The 16,078-nt window shown below is 44.7% G+C and overlaps 1 protein-coding gene across 2 annotated transcripts in view; it reads right to left on the bottom strand.

The window, feature by feature from the left end:
- LOC104321566 (tropomodulin-2) overlaps nucleotides 1-9,541 on the bottom strand; it is a 36,994-nt gene extending 27,453 nt beyond the window's left edge. The window contains exon 1 of one of the 2 annotated variants that reach the window (XM_069798241.1): nucleotides 9,384-9,541. The gene's annotated coding sequence lies outside the window, so the exon portion shown is untranslated. Of the gene's footprint in view, nucleotides 1-9,001; nucleotides 9,128-9,383 lie in introns of those variants that run through there. The other variant, XM_069798240.1, reaches the window with a different exon arrangement.
- Between the last annotated feature and the right edge of the window lie 6,537 nt (nucleotides 9,542-16,078).

The following is a 16,078-nucleotide window of genomic DNA, read 5'->3' as shown; positions in this document are numbered from 1 at the left end:
ATCAGCAGCCTATAGAAAGGGAAGAGAATAATTAGTAGAATTACAAATTGGAGAAATCTCAAATTCTATGAATACTGCAAGGCATGATAAGCCTTGACTTGAAACACTTAAACATCCTATTCCAAGAAAAAGCATTATTTCCTGATACACTCTCATTTTTTTCCTTATTACTGCTCTATTTGTTGTCCCTGTTTGCACAGCACGACATCATTGTCAAGCTATGCCAAATGTCATGGTAGAATTCAACTGCTCTTTAAACTGTGAGTTTCTTTTAGGAAGTTAGTCAGCATCTGATGTTCCACAAAGTTACAGCAGTTGTGAAAAATTCTTATATTATGAAAATTCTATCATATGCAATGACTGTGAAAGATATTTTGGCAAAAAAAGTCCAAAAGGGCTAATGTTTTTGTGTACTTGGTGCCTAAAGAGAGCACTAGTTCTCTATACGTTTAATTAATATAATTTGTTACCAAAACTACTTGTTAGATAATGAAAACATTTTATTTAAAACTGGTAAGTATATTTGTTTAAACTGTAAAAACAAATTCAGCCGCAACACAACATTTCTGTACTAAGGCATCAGGCGCCTTCCCTAAGTTTCTTTAGATAAACTCATTAAAAATGTAACATTTCAGCTAGCAGTCATTAACCGGGCTGAAAAATTTCTTTGAGGGGATTAGAGCTTTTTAAAACTCTTTTTAACAGTTTAAATGGTTATTTTATTAGAGTTTAATCGCATCCCTGGAAAAGACAGAAACGTAATCCCAAGGTTAGGTTAATTAAATATTGCTGGAAAAGTAAGTAGTAAGAGTACGTAACAGTTTCCCTGGCTGAGGTTCAGCACTTCTGTGGGGCAGGATGCCTGGTACCAGTACCCCTCCCTCGGTTGTACGGCACTGCACGATTCCCATCAGGGAACGCAGCTAGGAATTGTTCTACTGGTATCAGCAAGACCATGTAGGTAACGGCTTTTGTGAAAAGGTTTGCAAAGTTGAACCCGGCTGCTAATGGGTAATTACTGCAGAGTATGATTTGTGTGTTCCAGACATTCCTGTTTCTTTGTGAATTACCTAAGTGCTCAGCCATAAAGGGAAGATGTGCCAGGAGACACTTTTCAACAGGTGACAGTTTTCAATATTGGTTATTAGGAAGAGAAGGTACTTGACCATATGCAGCAGAGATACCCAAAGAGAAATATAAACCCAGATATTAAAGATGTATCAGTCTAACGTCTCTCATGGCAAGAAGCACCGTGTTGGACAACCCTTGTTAGATTAGCAGTGCACGGAAGAGCTTGAAATCGTGCTTTTCTTGCACGCATCCATTTGCAACAAACTCCCTTGACGTTTTCCCTTTCACAGCTGAATCCTACCCGTCTATGACTGAACAAAAGCAGAAGACACCGCTTAGGGAATTTCTTTGTCCACAATCCCTGTAAGCAGTAAAGCTTTTCTGGAGCTTGCGCCCTGCTGTACAGGCTACTGAAAGCTCCGTTGAAACACCAATCGTTCACGTCCTGGCTTCGTGCTCTCTATTGACCTTTCACCACAATCCCATTATCGGAAACCAAGGGAATGACATAAATCTAACAATTCAGCATCGTTCAGGCTGGGAAGGAAATGCTGAGGTCTCAAGTTCACATACTCTGGAAATTGCTGTCTAATATGATGATTACGATCTCCGTCTTCCTAATTGGATTTCATACTGTTAATTTTGTGTATGTAAACAGGGCCATATGCTGTCTGTGCTGCTTCTTGTTGTGGTTTGACTTTCCTGAGTGTACACATACTGTTTACTTTTTACAGATTATACCCACTGGATTTTCTTTGTTGTGATTACTGTGGGAAAAATTTAATCAGTTAAAAAAGCAAACCTAACTAACCAACCAGTAGCTCCTAGCTACCGTTATTTTGAGCGTACAAAAGCAGATCAGGTGTCATACAGTAGAAAGGAGATGTTCAATCTAATTGCAGAGACGATACGCTGTTGAGTGTTACACTGCATTACGGACACTGAGGGAAGCAGAATGAGGGACCGTGGGTAAGACCATGGAGCTTCCCTTCACACTTACTGGGAAGAGTGAACAACGAGAGAGTAAGGAACAAGAAGGAGCACAAACCCCATCTGTTTTTTTCCATTTAGTTTCAATACGGAGCATCACAGTTTACCATGGGTTCAAACAGCCACTGTTAAAGAGCAAAGCATGCTGTTAGATGCCCAACAGGTGAGATCTATGCTTAACCAGGATAGTGCAGAACTGTAAGAGGTAGCATTTCTGCTAACCATGTGCTACTTTTAAATCTTTGTGGAGCACAGATGTTTTGCAGTGAGCTTCAAAGACTCCATTGCTATAGTTTTATCTTTGATTCCTTCTAAAGGAAGAAACACATACTTTTGTTTTATTTGGGGCAGCTTTTTCACCCATGCCTGTCAACATCAGGGTTCAAAATATGTTTTCAAAGACAAAAAGGATGTCATTAGTCAGCCTGCATAAAATCATTATTGCTCTATGTAGTCAACACCTGCTGTGACATAACTCCTCTATCCTTTGCTGTGTTGCATAAGTACTTTTTGGTTATAATCCTTATACACTACTGAATGGGCTTTCTAGAGTAGCTAGGCGGTAGTTTCTGCTGATACCATAACACTGTCATAATTTTCTGCTGCTGATCCAGATATTTCTTTCTGAGATGGAATGAGTCCTCTGCTGAATTAATCAATGTCAGAAGGGTCCCACACACATTTGCTTGGATCCCTTGAGAAGCGCTGGAACAACCTGAACTATAGAACCTTCTGTGGACCAGCAGCTACAAAGGCACATCGGGTCACTCATGCTGTCTAAAACACAGGCTATACACCTAGAAAAACATAATGTCTCTGGGGTCCTGCAGAGATGAGAATACTCTAAAACAGACAATGTGAATTTCTAGCTTTTGATAGCGTGTACAAGCTAAGACCGAAGCTGCATGGCAACGTGCATTTATGATGTAAAAAGAGATGCGCTGAATGGGAAATAATCCAATAAAGTTCCTTGCATTTTTATAGAAAAAAGATCTTTTTTTATAATCAGATTTAAGAAATTGTTCTCACTTTTCCAAATCATGGCAACTGGTGTTCAGAAAGGAAATCATGATGCACGATCTATTTTAAACTATTTATCTACATATCCACACTGGTGGATATTTGTGTTTTGAAATATAGTTGTGAAACTGACCTGTAAGTGTGGAAAAATTCTTCCCTTTCTTTAAATAGTCTCAAGTAGCTAAACATGAAAATAAGAAACAGGTGGAATAAATCCCAAGTTAAATTGATACTGGACCAAATAAATAGGATTGGGGCCGTTATGATTAAGAGCAGTGTTTGTGCAACACAAGCAGATGCTCAGTAGGAGGTGATTGCCCACACCGTCCAGGCAATGGAGTGCTCCCACCAATACACTTAGTCCAGTGCCAGACTGGGGACCTCTCTGTTGTCCAGGAACTGCTATGAAAAATAAAGCTGGGCTGTTCAAAGTTCAAGCTTAAAAAAAAAAAAAAAAATTTTTTTAAAATTATAAATATTCCATTATTTGACATATAAATAAGGTTCCTTTTTTATTTTTATACTTAAAAAGCAAGACCAATAGGTACTTTCTAACCATGAACATATGGAGATGCATACTCAGAGATCGTGTTTTGTGGTATAAAATTTCTTCTTGGTTTTGAACTAGGAGGTTCAGAAATCTCAGAAAAGCTAGAAAGGACGCATTAGGGTCAGCACAGCACAGACATGTGATAGGAACATACAGTGAAGCATTATGAAACTGATATTTTGTGCATATGATGAAAATGATATTAGCCACAGGTTCTGATGTAGATAGAGACAGTAGACACGTGAAAGAAACTCACATAGGTAGAAAATGGAAGAGATCTGTAGAAAAGCATTTGGTCTTCTAGAACCCCCCAACTTTTCTGCCTGTTTCCTCCAAAAAACTTCTGAAGAACTTGTGACATCAGGAGCACTGAACTGCTCTGGTTTAGCCACCTTTTCCAACCCTTTCCATCCAGGACACAGCATGATCACTTGATGGATCAAAGCAAATAACCTGTTTTAGGATTTGTAGAACAGGGTCCTTCGAGAGGGTGTCTCTGGGGCTGGCAGAGGAGCACACTCAGCTGCACATGGCACCGAGCTCAGGGCTGGCTCTGGCTGAGTAATGACGTGGCCAAACCTCTTCAATTCCCAGCCCAGTTTGCCATCTTTTGTCATACTGTAGCAAAGGATCCTTAAAAATCCCTGTATATTTAAAATGCTGATTTTCCCCAGGGCTAATGTAGGGTTATTTCACGTTCTGTTCCTAGCAACTGGTTTAGTCCCATATAGAGACTGATAAATAATTAACAATTACGTTGTCCTAATATTAGACTAGGCCTGAACCTTTAGGATAATCACTCAGTGATCAGAAACTCCACTTCATAACTGGATGAGCCTTTCTGAACCTCGGTAATGCTTATGCCACTCTGTAGGTTACATTAGAGTTGGCTTCTTTACTGAGGGATTGACAACTCCGATGCAAATAAAATGCGAGACATCAATTCACTTTAATGGGAGTTCAAGCGTGCCCTTTATAAGAAAATAACCATCATGTGTATTGCAAAATTATCCATATGAATGTACCGTTATTTATAGAAGACATAAAGGGAAATACTCCCTTTGATTCAGATAACATGAAAGGTTTTTCACCAGTGATTAAAGAAAGACAAAACTTTAATGCTTCTCGCACTGATGCAGAATAAAGTTATTATATAACTAATTTCTGATTGTTTCTAAAATAACACTAGTGGTATTATTCATAACCATTCAAAACATGAAACTAAGTCCTGGGAAGGAAGTAGATTTCTTTACAATGCCTGATGAATTTATAACCTGTTTCTAGGTATCATCACATTTTTAGATCATAACCACTAGAATTGTTTCCGTACAAAAAATATGACTAATTATATAGTGACCATACGATGATTTAAGCCAGTTTTACTTAAAAATAGCAACCTTTAAATCACTCATACAGGAAGAGGGTATAAGCATTACAGATATTAGCACGACCGTGTATGGTGCTCTGACACCATGTCAGATGCATCAAGTATGGGAAATGGAAAAGACCAGAGAGACCTATCTGCCTGTCGTCTCTCCTGCTTTTAGAGGGATAAAGTTTATTTATAAAATAACGAAGCAACCATCTTCTATTTCTGCTCATTGCAACTAGTAACTTTGTGGAACTGAAAGGTAGGTTTCTTCCATCTTTAGAAGTCAAGTCATTATTTGAAATCCATGCAAGGTTGATTAGTTTTTCTAAAACAAAAACATAACATAGTTACTGTCTGAAACTGAGGGCGGTGTGAAGTGCTAGGCTGAAAATCCTGGAGAGCAGAGTCTTTTTATACAAACAAAATGGACTATGAAATGGCAGCTCCACCCACAATTCGTCATCTGTAAGCTTCAGCTCCGACGTGAACAGAAACGCCTGCTGCTGAGCTGTACCCGTGGTGGTTGACTGACGGTCCCCCAGGTTAAGACTTAATATCACAACTGACTGAGCCTATCAGTAATGACGCTGATCAGTGTTACCAGTGACAGTATAAGCGCCCATTTGAGAGCAACTGGAAGAAAACAGCCTCATTACTTTCCGCGGGGCACCAGTGATATTTTAACCTCTTTCAGTAACTACGAGACTCTGCCGGTTTGATTCAGCAGTAGGCAGGTGCTGATCTACCTTGGAACAAGAGGTTGTACCTCCCCTGATGAGCACTGCCCTGGAGCATACATGCTCCCAGTCTTGTGACACAGCAGCCCACGGCTCTGTGGTCCCCAGATGAACATGGATGAATCAGTTTCTATATCATGCACATTACAGGAATAGCTGTGATGTTTACAAGACGGTGTCTTCATCCAGTTCAGTCTCCCGGATTTTGTGTCGTGTAAAGAATTGTAGTTCTTGTCACCAGCACATCTACCATGAATGCAAAGCAAAGCATACATTGGGGTATGAATTATCTGCACCTTTGTAAAAAGGCATCCTCTGGAAGCCAAAGGCCAGGTTCTGATATCCTCACTGTTCGATCACGTTTACATGGAACCAGCTGTTGTGGTGCCTTAAACACCATCAGCCACACGAGAGCCTCTCGACCTCCCTGTCCTGTCAGAGGAAGGAAATGCCTTGTTTGAGGTCAAATGGAAAATCTGTGGCAAGACAAGGAATTGAACTGTCTTCCAAGCATCAAGCGCTGGACAGCTTTTCCTTTGGCTATGGGTCCCTTCTTCCGTGGACAGTCTCGTTCATTTAAGTGGATCTTTTAAATGAGCAATATACGCCAAGTGAAAACACAGCAGAGAGAGAACCAAAGGCTGGATTAAGAGCATATACTACTGACTGCAGAACTATGATCCTTAATAATGATCACTGTTCAATAACTTCTAAAAAACCCTCTTTTTGCATCTTCCCTAAGCTGTTTTTTTCTCCTTACGATGTACAGAGACATTGTAACTACCTATGTTTTTTGCATTTTAGCTGTAAACCGAAGCCAGAAACCATCCATGATGTCCACATCCTGATAGCTGAAAAAAATAAATAGGAGAAGGAATTGTACCTGGAAATAGACTTTTTATTTTTACAACAAAATAGATCAGACCAGCCCTGGAAAAGACAACACTGATGTTTGTTTTTCACATGTTGGAAACATCAATAGGAAAAAAGGACACTGGGTAATAGTAACAAAAGCATCGTTCCACCTGTGCTGCCAACAGATAGCAAACAGTGTGCTACCTTTTTGTCACCGCTCTTCTCAGATTTCCCTATTTTAGAACAGCAGCTGGACCTTCAGACCCAGCCGTTCCTTGAAATAACCCTAATAAAGAAAGATTTAAAAACTAAGTTTATAGATTTCTGTGGCACCAAATGATGATGACCAAACTCCACTGTTAAACAGAAGCCACTGCTACACTTGTGTGCTATGATCAGTGAACAGAATGTATGCATTCACCATGGTACTAACCTACCATGTGCAAATACACGTGGCTACAGGATGCTACCTGGCGCCTCGCAATGCAAAACCCAGCACAGCTACCACAGCCTCAGCCAAAAGGATACTCAGTCACAGGAAGACATCAAACTATGAGTTTCACTAGCTTAGGAATGCTACAAAAAAGCCCTAGAGCAGATTAATAACAGCAGAAATGCATAAACATTGCTTGCCAGAAGTTGTAAAGACATGGGAAATAGTAATATGGGGAAGGAAGAAAAGTTATGTGAAGGGAGAGCAAAGTGCACCATTTTGAACAAAATTACTTAGATTGTCAAGATGAGAGAGGCTACCGTCTAGGTTCAGACAAATCCAACCAAGCTAGGTGAATGGGAGAAAAGATCCATAGAGAGTTTAAGTCGGCAAAGTCACTAAAATGACTCACATAACCTTCTTCATTTTTCACATAGTGGTAAAAAGTTAAATATATATATATATCGAGAGAGAGAGAGAGATCTCATGGAAGCTAGTTAATTGCTGCACAGCATACAGCACCACAGCAAAGGCAGAGAGTCTATCAGATAGCAAATGGGTGCAGAATAATGCAGAAAAGATTGTAATATCATTAGTACAATTCAGTGAGACACCTTCATACATCCCTGAATTTGAGTTCATTTTTCTAATAATTCTGTCCCTCAGAAGGAATTAAGAGGATGCGATGCCTGCAGTATTAGGCCAGTTGGTCCCAGGTGTTTCTTTCCCATTACATGTTCCTATCTCCAAAAGTGGAGGGCAGAACAGAGGAAGTTCAAGGACAATTTTTGAGACTAATCAGTTAAAGAAAAGCTTTCCTACGATAAGAAATTGAAAGACGGCACCTATTTACTACAAATATGCAACTCGATAACTTACTGAAGTCTTCCTCTACTACACACTTTCAAAAGCATAGATCTACACAGTACAAAAATATCATCACTTCTTCCAATTATTTTTAAGTTGCTATTTGATATTGACACATTTCTGAGTTTGTTTAATCATTAATGATGTTACAGTGGGTTTTTTTCCTAAGTTTGCGTTACTCCTAAGCTCAGGGTGGTCAAAGGAATCTAATCAGTTTTCATTTATTTTTTGGTGTTACAGTCCTCTGATTTCTCTACATGTTTCTCATTGATCAGCCGTGGCTTTTCACTCTGGCAAAAGAAATTCCCCCAAAGCTTCCATCAAAGCAAACCCCCTTGAATTAGCAGAGGGCCACCCTGATAATTTTGTATTCGGAAGGCGACGAAATAGAGCACGTGTGGTACCGAACGCCAACGTGCAGGTTTTGAGGACCATTTTCGCTCATCGAGAGCTTGGAAACGTTACTAAATGTGACTAAATCCGGACCCTGTTCCTGAACCTGTCACCGGTGCATTTATTCCGACCCGCTCCGCGGCAGCGGAGGACAACCACCCTCCGTCGGTCCTGCTGCGTTTCTGCCATACAAAAGCCACGAGATCTCTAGCGAGAGACAGCTCGTCTCCGTTGCCAAAAATGCCTTCTCCTCCTATTTTATTAAGCTGCTTCGTCGAATTTTGGTCGTTTATCGCCTGATATAAAGGATGCGAGCACATGGAAATAAACCCGCAGGCACTCCTCCCTCGCCAAACGCGCTATTAAGGCGGCAGAAGGGGGACGGGCGCTCCGCGCACCGCCGCAGCCCCGGACCTTTCGGGGCCGCCCGGGCGAGCCCCGCCGCTCCGCAGACACCGAGGAGGATGTCCGGACCGGGCCGGGCCGGGCTGAGCTGGGCTGGGCTGGCCCGCGCCGGGGATGCTCCGCCACAGGCCGCCGCCGCCGCCGCCGCCGCCCCGCCGCGCCTCCCGCCCCGCTCCGCGCCGCAGTGCGCGGAGCCCCGCGGAGCCGCCGCCCGCCCGGGCTGGCCCGCGGGCGACGCCCCAGCGGGCGGGCGGGCGGGCGGGCGGCCCGCCCGGCCCCCCGGTCCCGGCCCCGGCTCGCCGCCTTACCCCGCCGTGGGGCCGGCCCTCGCCGCCAGCCGCCTGCGCGCCCCTCCGCGCCCTCGCCCAGCGCCGCCCGCCGGCCGCGCGCCCCTCCGCGCCCCAAGCCCGGCGCCGGCGGCGGCAGGTGGGTGCCCGGCGCGGCGGCTGCGCACCGCGGCCCCTGCCCTGCCGGGCACGCTGGGACTCGTAGTCCGGCAGCCGCCGCGGGGTGCGCGGGCACCGGCAGCCGCACCGCCAGCGCGGCCAGCCCCCAGCCACCGCCACCAGCCGTCCCCCCCGCACCAGCACCACCAGCAGCATCCCTCCCGCCCGCACCCGACCGGGTCCCCCCCTCCTCCCTCACCCCGTTCCGTTTCTTTCTGCCCCGAGCCTGCAGGCGAAGTCCCACCTAAGCCGCATCCAGGCCACGTTGATTCCCCCTCGCCTTCGGCTTGGCACGACGCTGACTCAGCCTCACCCCTCTCTGTGGAAAGCACGAAGACAGAGTACGCCGCGGCTGGGATGCTCCGCCAGCCGCAGCCGTCGCCCCGGCCCTACGCGCATCTCTCGGCAGCGCGGGGGTGCTGGACAGTTCTGGGCGCACGGCTCGGGCAGCCGACCCTAAAGAAGGCGGCTTGCTCCGCTCGCACCCCCTCTGCAAACCGGACCGGCCAAACAGGTCCTGCCGGCAGAAGCCTGCCGGCCCTCAGCCTGCACCCGGCTGCGTCGCCCCAGGGAGCCAATTCTGGAGTGGAGGGTGCCGGCCTCTGAGACCGTCTGGATGTTTTTCCTCTCCTCTTCCAATTAGTTTTGCCAATTCAACTTCTGTTTGTGCTTTTGTTCTATACTAAAGTTAACCGTTGCTTGAAATTGTATAGAATATGTAATACGATTTGAACGTACCCCCTGTAATCAAGTACATCCATCATTTAATTCGTCAGATTGCCTTCACCGGCCACCGTGTTTTAGCTGAACCAAGGCCCCTGGTTCTGAGCACTAAGTGATGAGTCACTAGCAGCAGAAAAGCTATTCCCGTGATTAAAATGTCTTTAAGTTTCATGATGTGTTGGCAGGAAAACAAGACGTTGCCTTGTTAAGAAGCAGATGCTGCACCAGAGATGAATTTTCCTATGGAAAAAAAAAAAAAAAAGTACAACTAGGAAACACAATGCCTTCGGCTTCACTCCGTGCCCTGCTAAACACCTCAGGCGTCTGTAGCAAGACTTAGAGCAGAAAACTCAGACTAGTATCAGGGACTGAAGGGTTACCTTGAGCATCTTGCCACTGCTGCTCAGGAAAACACCTGTATCCACAATAACATGCAGAGTGCACAAAGATGCTCCAAAGCCGCCATCATCTGCACAGAGCCCTCTTGCCTCAAACTTCTTACGAAATGGAATATTCAGCCATAAGTTAACAAAGCTTTTGCCAAACATCCAAAATGTTACCAGATCGACAGAAATGGAAAAGAAACAGATCCATTTATTCCACAACCTTCCCCCCTCTCTCTCTGCCTTGAAGCATTCAGAAAAAACAGGGTTTGCATTCATGGTTTTGCTTGTTCAGTACCAGAAGCGTCAGGGAAGCTGAACTTAATTGCTTTGAAATCTGCTGCTCGGCAGCTTGGTGGCTCAGGCTGAAGATGAATCTGTTGGTTTGGTGTTCGGGTTGAAGCTCCACTGCAAACAGGGCTGATTCAGACATGAGCCAGAGAAATGTGGATTTAATTCTTAACATGGATTAAACCCTCTTTCAGTGTTTAATCTTGGTCTGTAGGATCAGGGGTTGAATGAGTTACTCATAATTATACAAGTACTGGGAAAGGGAAATGCACAATATCAACAAAGAGCGAAAGTTAAATTTGGGATATTTGTTTTTTGATAAACTTCTGCAAGTGTTTCACTCAGATTTTCCTGTCACGCCTTAAAATATATTGTGAAGTTGAAACTCTTTCTCAGTTGATATGAATAGAAGAACCCCTCCCATGCTGACTTTTCCATTTGCAGTTGCCTTGTATCTGCTCACAAACTCACTTGGTATTAGTTTCTGTTAGAAATGTAACAATCTAAGACCTCTGCAGGGAGCACGGAGTTTGGCTGGAGTCGAGGTTCTTCTCCTCTTTGGCTGTGGTTTCATGTTTCCTTCTTCCTTTTACCTCATGCATAGAATTTGCAATCAAAAATTCAGAAACACGATCAGTCTTTGTCTAAGAAAAGGTACAAGTCACCCATATTCGTGACACATACAGACAAAAATATGCATGATAAATATATTAAATGCAGATGTACACAAGCGTATACCCACATGTATAGAAGTAACATTCTCCTTAAATCACAGCGTACGAAGTAAACCGTATCAGACTTCAATCTCGTGTACAGAGTGTGTGTTCTAAGTAATTTTTCATTCTTCCCAAACCACAAAATCAAAAGACAAAAGTATACAATGCAATTCACAAATCTAAGCTGTATCCCTTGCATGGGATATACCTGCTAGAATACATATACATCAAGTGACTGTGACTACCTGGACTGACTGTATTTCCTGCATATGGGACTTCACAGAGAACACCCTGAAAGCACACCTAAAAGTGCAGGGTAAGGCTCCAAAACAGTCCTTTTTCTCTGGTAGGAATCTCGCACAACGTTTTGCCCATCTAGGCTTTTTATGTATTTAGGTTGACTTGCTGAAAGAAGTGCAGTGGTGGAGTTAACACCCTAAGGATACAATATACACAGGGACAACCACTCTCGAAAAAAATTGCTCCCCTCTAAGGGGCATCTTCAAGAGCGAGCGGTCCTGTGGACCCCAAACCAAAGTATTTCCTGGCTCTGCCTTCCCTTTGGCCGGTGACAGTTTGGTTCGGAGCTGCCGCGTGGTGAATGCAGTATAGAGGTCTGGCGTTCCTCCAACACTGCCTTAAACTGAGCTTACTGCCAGCAAGCTGCACCAGTAAATCTTTAACCAGGGCACCCAACACCAAGTTTTATTTCACTGAACTATTTGTAGCCAAAATGTGGTCGGTTGTTTCAAATGGTTCGTTATATTTTTTTAATAAAGAAAGCAGAGGGGCTGTTGTGATCTTTTCATCTGTTTTCCTTACAACACAGCTTGTAAGACTTTGCTTAATTAGTTCCTGCCTGAGCTGGAGCTTGTCTTTTAGACAAACAGCTGGTCTTGATTACTGTGTTGTGCATGTTTTGATCTCTTCCCTTAAAGACCAGCTGTTGATCAAATTTGGTGACCTGTATATAAAAACCCTTGGTTCACTGCCTGATCAGCACATCTCAGGCCTAGGGTAGAGATATAATTTGGCCCTTGTTCACATGTAGAATTACCGAGTTGTGGTGACACTTGCTGAAACGGTTTTGAAAGAGAACGAAGGTATGTAGTCAGCCCCGGTTCATAAGAGGCTGGTAGTTCAGGCCTTAAAATGCTGGCCAGCAGCATCTCGAGTGGTCAAACCCCAACTATATTTAGGCTGGAATTTTTTTATTACGTTGGTTTGACAGATAATAGGATTTTCTTGGACTGTTTTATGAGGCAGAGTACAGTAATACATTAAATAACAGTGACTTCAAGTCATCTGTTATTTCAGCCAAACTTCATTTCTGTGAACCCTCCTATAGCCATAGTACTCTAAATCCTGAAGAAGTGCATTTAGATTTGGACACTGCACTTGCCGTGGTAGTAACAGTAATAATAAATACCTCATCTGTACCAATTAATGTGCAGCAGTAGATCTCAAATTGAATCAGTATTTCCATTTTGCAGGCGGGGAGAGCGAGACACAGAACAGATAGTTATTGAAGCCTGGGGCTTGCTCGGTGGGCACGCCACTGGGGACAGGAGCACGGGCCTCCAGAAGGCTGGGAGGTGGAAGCAATTGCCCAAGGACATAAGAAGACCGCTGCTGACCCTGGGACCAGACCCCATCAGCTCACCATCCTCTACGCCCCATTTACAGAGCTACGCGGCACCGCTCCGCTCCAGGCAGCGTGTCCAAAAGCATGCCTTGGGTTGGCTCACGCTTCCCTGAATACAGGCAACGTGACTTCTGCTCTACCCAGTGAGGTACGGCTGCTCGTCCACCTGCCCCAGCTCTGCTGGCTGTGCTGGTATGAGAAGGAGGAGGCTTCGGAGGTACAGGCCAACTCTCCACCTCCTTTCAACTGTCCTGTTTAAAGTGGCTTGCTCCTCAGAAGGGAGCAGGAGCTACCAGATACCGTCCTCCTCTCTTTACAGGGTCTGCTAATGGTGAAGATCTTCCTGCTCCACCTCTTTCTCCACGAATGGATCTGCAGGACAGCTTGTTCAGTGTTGGATTTCCTTCTTTACTTAAAGAGCCTGAGGCCCAAGGTCAGACAAAGGCCCTCTGCAGCTGACCAATATGCACTGGGGATGTTTCTCTTAGCACATGTTTCTTTTATACAGCCAGTTCACAGTGAATCGGATCATTTTGGACATGTATAAACTGTCTTTAACGGTGCTACTCCAGAAGCAAACCCCCGTGCAGCGTGGTCCCAGGTGCTGGGCAGAGAGCGCGTTAGGCAGTGTGTGGGCTCCTGCAGACAGGGCTTAGAATGCTGCGAGTCTGACGGTCGGTGCTTGAGCTTGTCTCCAGACATGCCTCGGCAGGCTGGCCCCGGGCTGGCTGCAAGGCAGCCATCTGCAAGAAGAGGGAAAAATTCCAAAACACGTGTAGGTAGCTACCCCTGTGGCCTCCTACCAAAAGCTGTGTAAGCTAGCCTGCTCATGGGAATGTGCTCATCTTAACCCTTCATGTCAGAACATAAAATTCTCGAAGCATTAGGGTTGTGTCTCAAGAGAACCAGGACTGAACCATGTCCTTCTTTGCTGCCACTGGAAGGAATACGCTTTCCTCACTCATAATTTGTTTCAATCTGAGTTTGGCCACTCTCATAAAAAAAAATTATACAGGATAGAGGGTCCAGGCATCACTTTTTATTATCATCTAGTTTATTGACAATATCCTTCCCGTCTATATCCTGTGTGAATTCCCCCGCCAGGAAGATATTTCTGTCTCAGGCCGTATACATTGAACCCATGTTCTTCATTGTACCACATCAGCATTGTAGAAAGTAAATATATTATGATTTAATCAGTTTAGGATTACATCGGAGGCTTTGGATGTTCCTTTCCTGCTGTGCGCAGCTCAGCTCAGGGAACGGCAGTGAGGATGCTTCATGCTGTATCTGCTCTCGCTTTGCGCGTGCATCGTTTCAGCGCTAGTGGAAGTTGCACTGCTGTCCAGGTCTCTTCTACATCCTTTGAGGTTTCGTATATGCAACACCTCCCTCACCCATGTATGGCTGTCTTAAATTATATCGCAGCCTTTGAAAAAGAAATCCCTCTACTAATCCTTTTGAGAACATTATGTTTGCCCTCTGATACACGCATTGGTCTGTCAGCTTGGAAAACGCCAGCCTTCTAATGACTGAAGGATTATGAATCTATTGCTGAGCGTTTGCAGAAGTGCTCTTGTGGTTATACAAGCGTCTCTTCATTCACCAGCGGGCTTGGTGCCAGAAGGGCTCAGCCTGGCAGTGTGGGTCTCTTGCCTCCAGCACTGAACAAGTGAGCATCTCACAGCGGTCAGAAGCCCAGCTCCATCACCCGCTGGCCACTGCCAGCCTCCTCCTTCACATGCACTGGGAGTTTCCTTCTTTGAAGCGAAGCGCTTTTAGACGGTTCAGCCCAACACATTGGACTGTTCCATTTTAAGTTTGTACAATTTTGATTTTAATATTATTTATCAGATGAATTTCTATCTATTGAATTTAATAAAAGCCTCACTATGGATGACTTCAGCACAGCCAGGACTTTGCAAAATATCTTTAATTAATGTATTAGTCATAAGTTTCTAGAATTTTACATATTTTAAATAAACTCCATATTAAATAAGATGGATTATGAATGTTGCCTTACGCTCTATATATCCTATGGAAATGAACTCCTGGCACTACTGAAGCAGACGGCAGAACTTACACAGACGCCAGCGGGGGTCAACATTTCACCCCCAGTTTCTTTTCCCAAATCTACCAGGAGTTTCCAGTGACTGAACAAGTTGGCATCTCAGTATTACCTACTGTGTAAGCCTTGGAATCATTTTTCTCTAGGTCACAGTGGTCTTGCAGGGCCCTCGATATCTGGAAAATGCTTTGAGGTTCAAACCGCTATAGCTGCACTAACGATTACCGGTTATTACGTTCCTGCTACAAATGCCTTATCCTTGAAGCGGGAATGGCAATGTCTACTAGGAAGGTTACTCAACAGTTTCTATTATAAAACTGTATTTTCTGTTATTTTATGTTGCTGAAACTTAGCCGTTCAAATTAAATGGCACATGCCAGGCAACTGCCTTAGTTTTAATTGTTTTGAGGTGTGGAAAGCCTAACAGTTTCCAAAACCGAGATAGGAAGAAAGCAAACCCATGGTAAAAAACCAAACCTCTGAAGACTGCTGTCTTTGAGCAGCTCCAGCTTCCACGTAAGCTGAAATTTGATAGAGCACAGACTAAATCAGGTAAGGTCTTTTACTGTTTTCAAGACAATTTGCCCAGATGGCTTTTGCGTTATAAAGCTTTAAAAAACCTGTACATAGCTAACGTTTACTATCACACGGTGTTTACTAGCACGTGACGTTCGGTCACCGAAACATCCCAAACTGATGCTCATCAAGCACTCGCCAGCCCTTAACAGGGTACGTTGGTGTTTGGATGTCTCCTGCCTCGTGCCAACCGGAGGCAGTGCCGAGGGTGCCTTTGGCCCAGAGCTTTGCAGGAGAAGCCACCATTTCCCATCATTTCCCTGGAATCGTGCCTTTTGTTGGGTCAGATCGGGACCAAACCACGAGGGACTCATCTCCCCGGCGCCCGGCCTGACAGCCCGCAGGAGGAGGCTGCATGTTTTGAGTACAGATAAACCAAAACGTAGGCAGAGGTGAAGGCGAGGAGCCTGGAGAGGCCGCAGCAGCGACGGAAGAAGCTGCCAGAGAGACCCGCAAGGCGGCAGAGCGAGCCGCAAAGGCACACAGGCGTTTCAGGGACGCCCCCGGTGCGGCAGGGCGAGCGGGGCCCGGCCATTT

The sequence above is a fragment of the Haliaeetus albicilla genome, chromosome 12 (assembly GCF_947461875.1).
Source record: "Haliaeetus albicilla chromosome 12, bHalAlb1.1, whole genome shotgun sequence".
Classification (NCBI taxonomy): domain Eukaryota; kingdom Metazoa; phylum Chordata; class Aves; order Accipitriformes; family Accipitridae; genus Haliaeetus; species Haliaeetus albicilla.
This window is presented reverse-complemented; position numbering and strand designations above follow the sequence as displayed.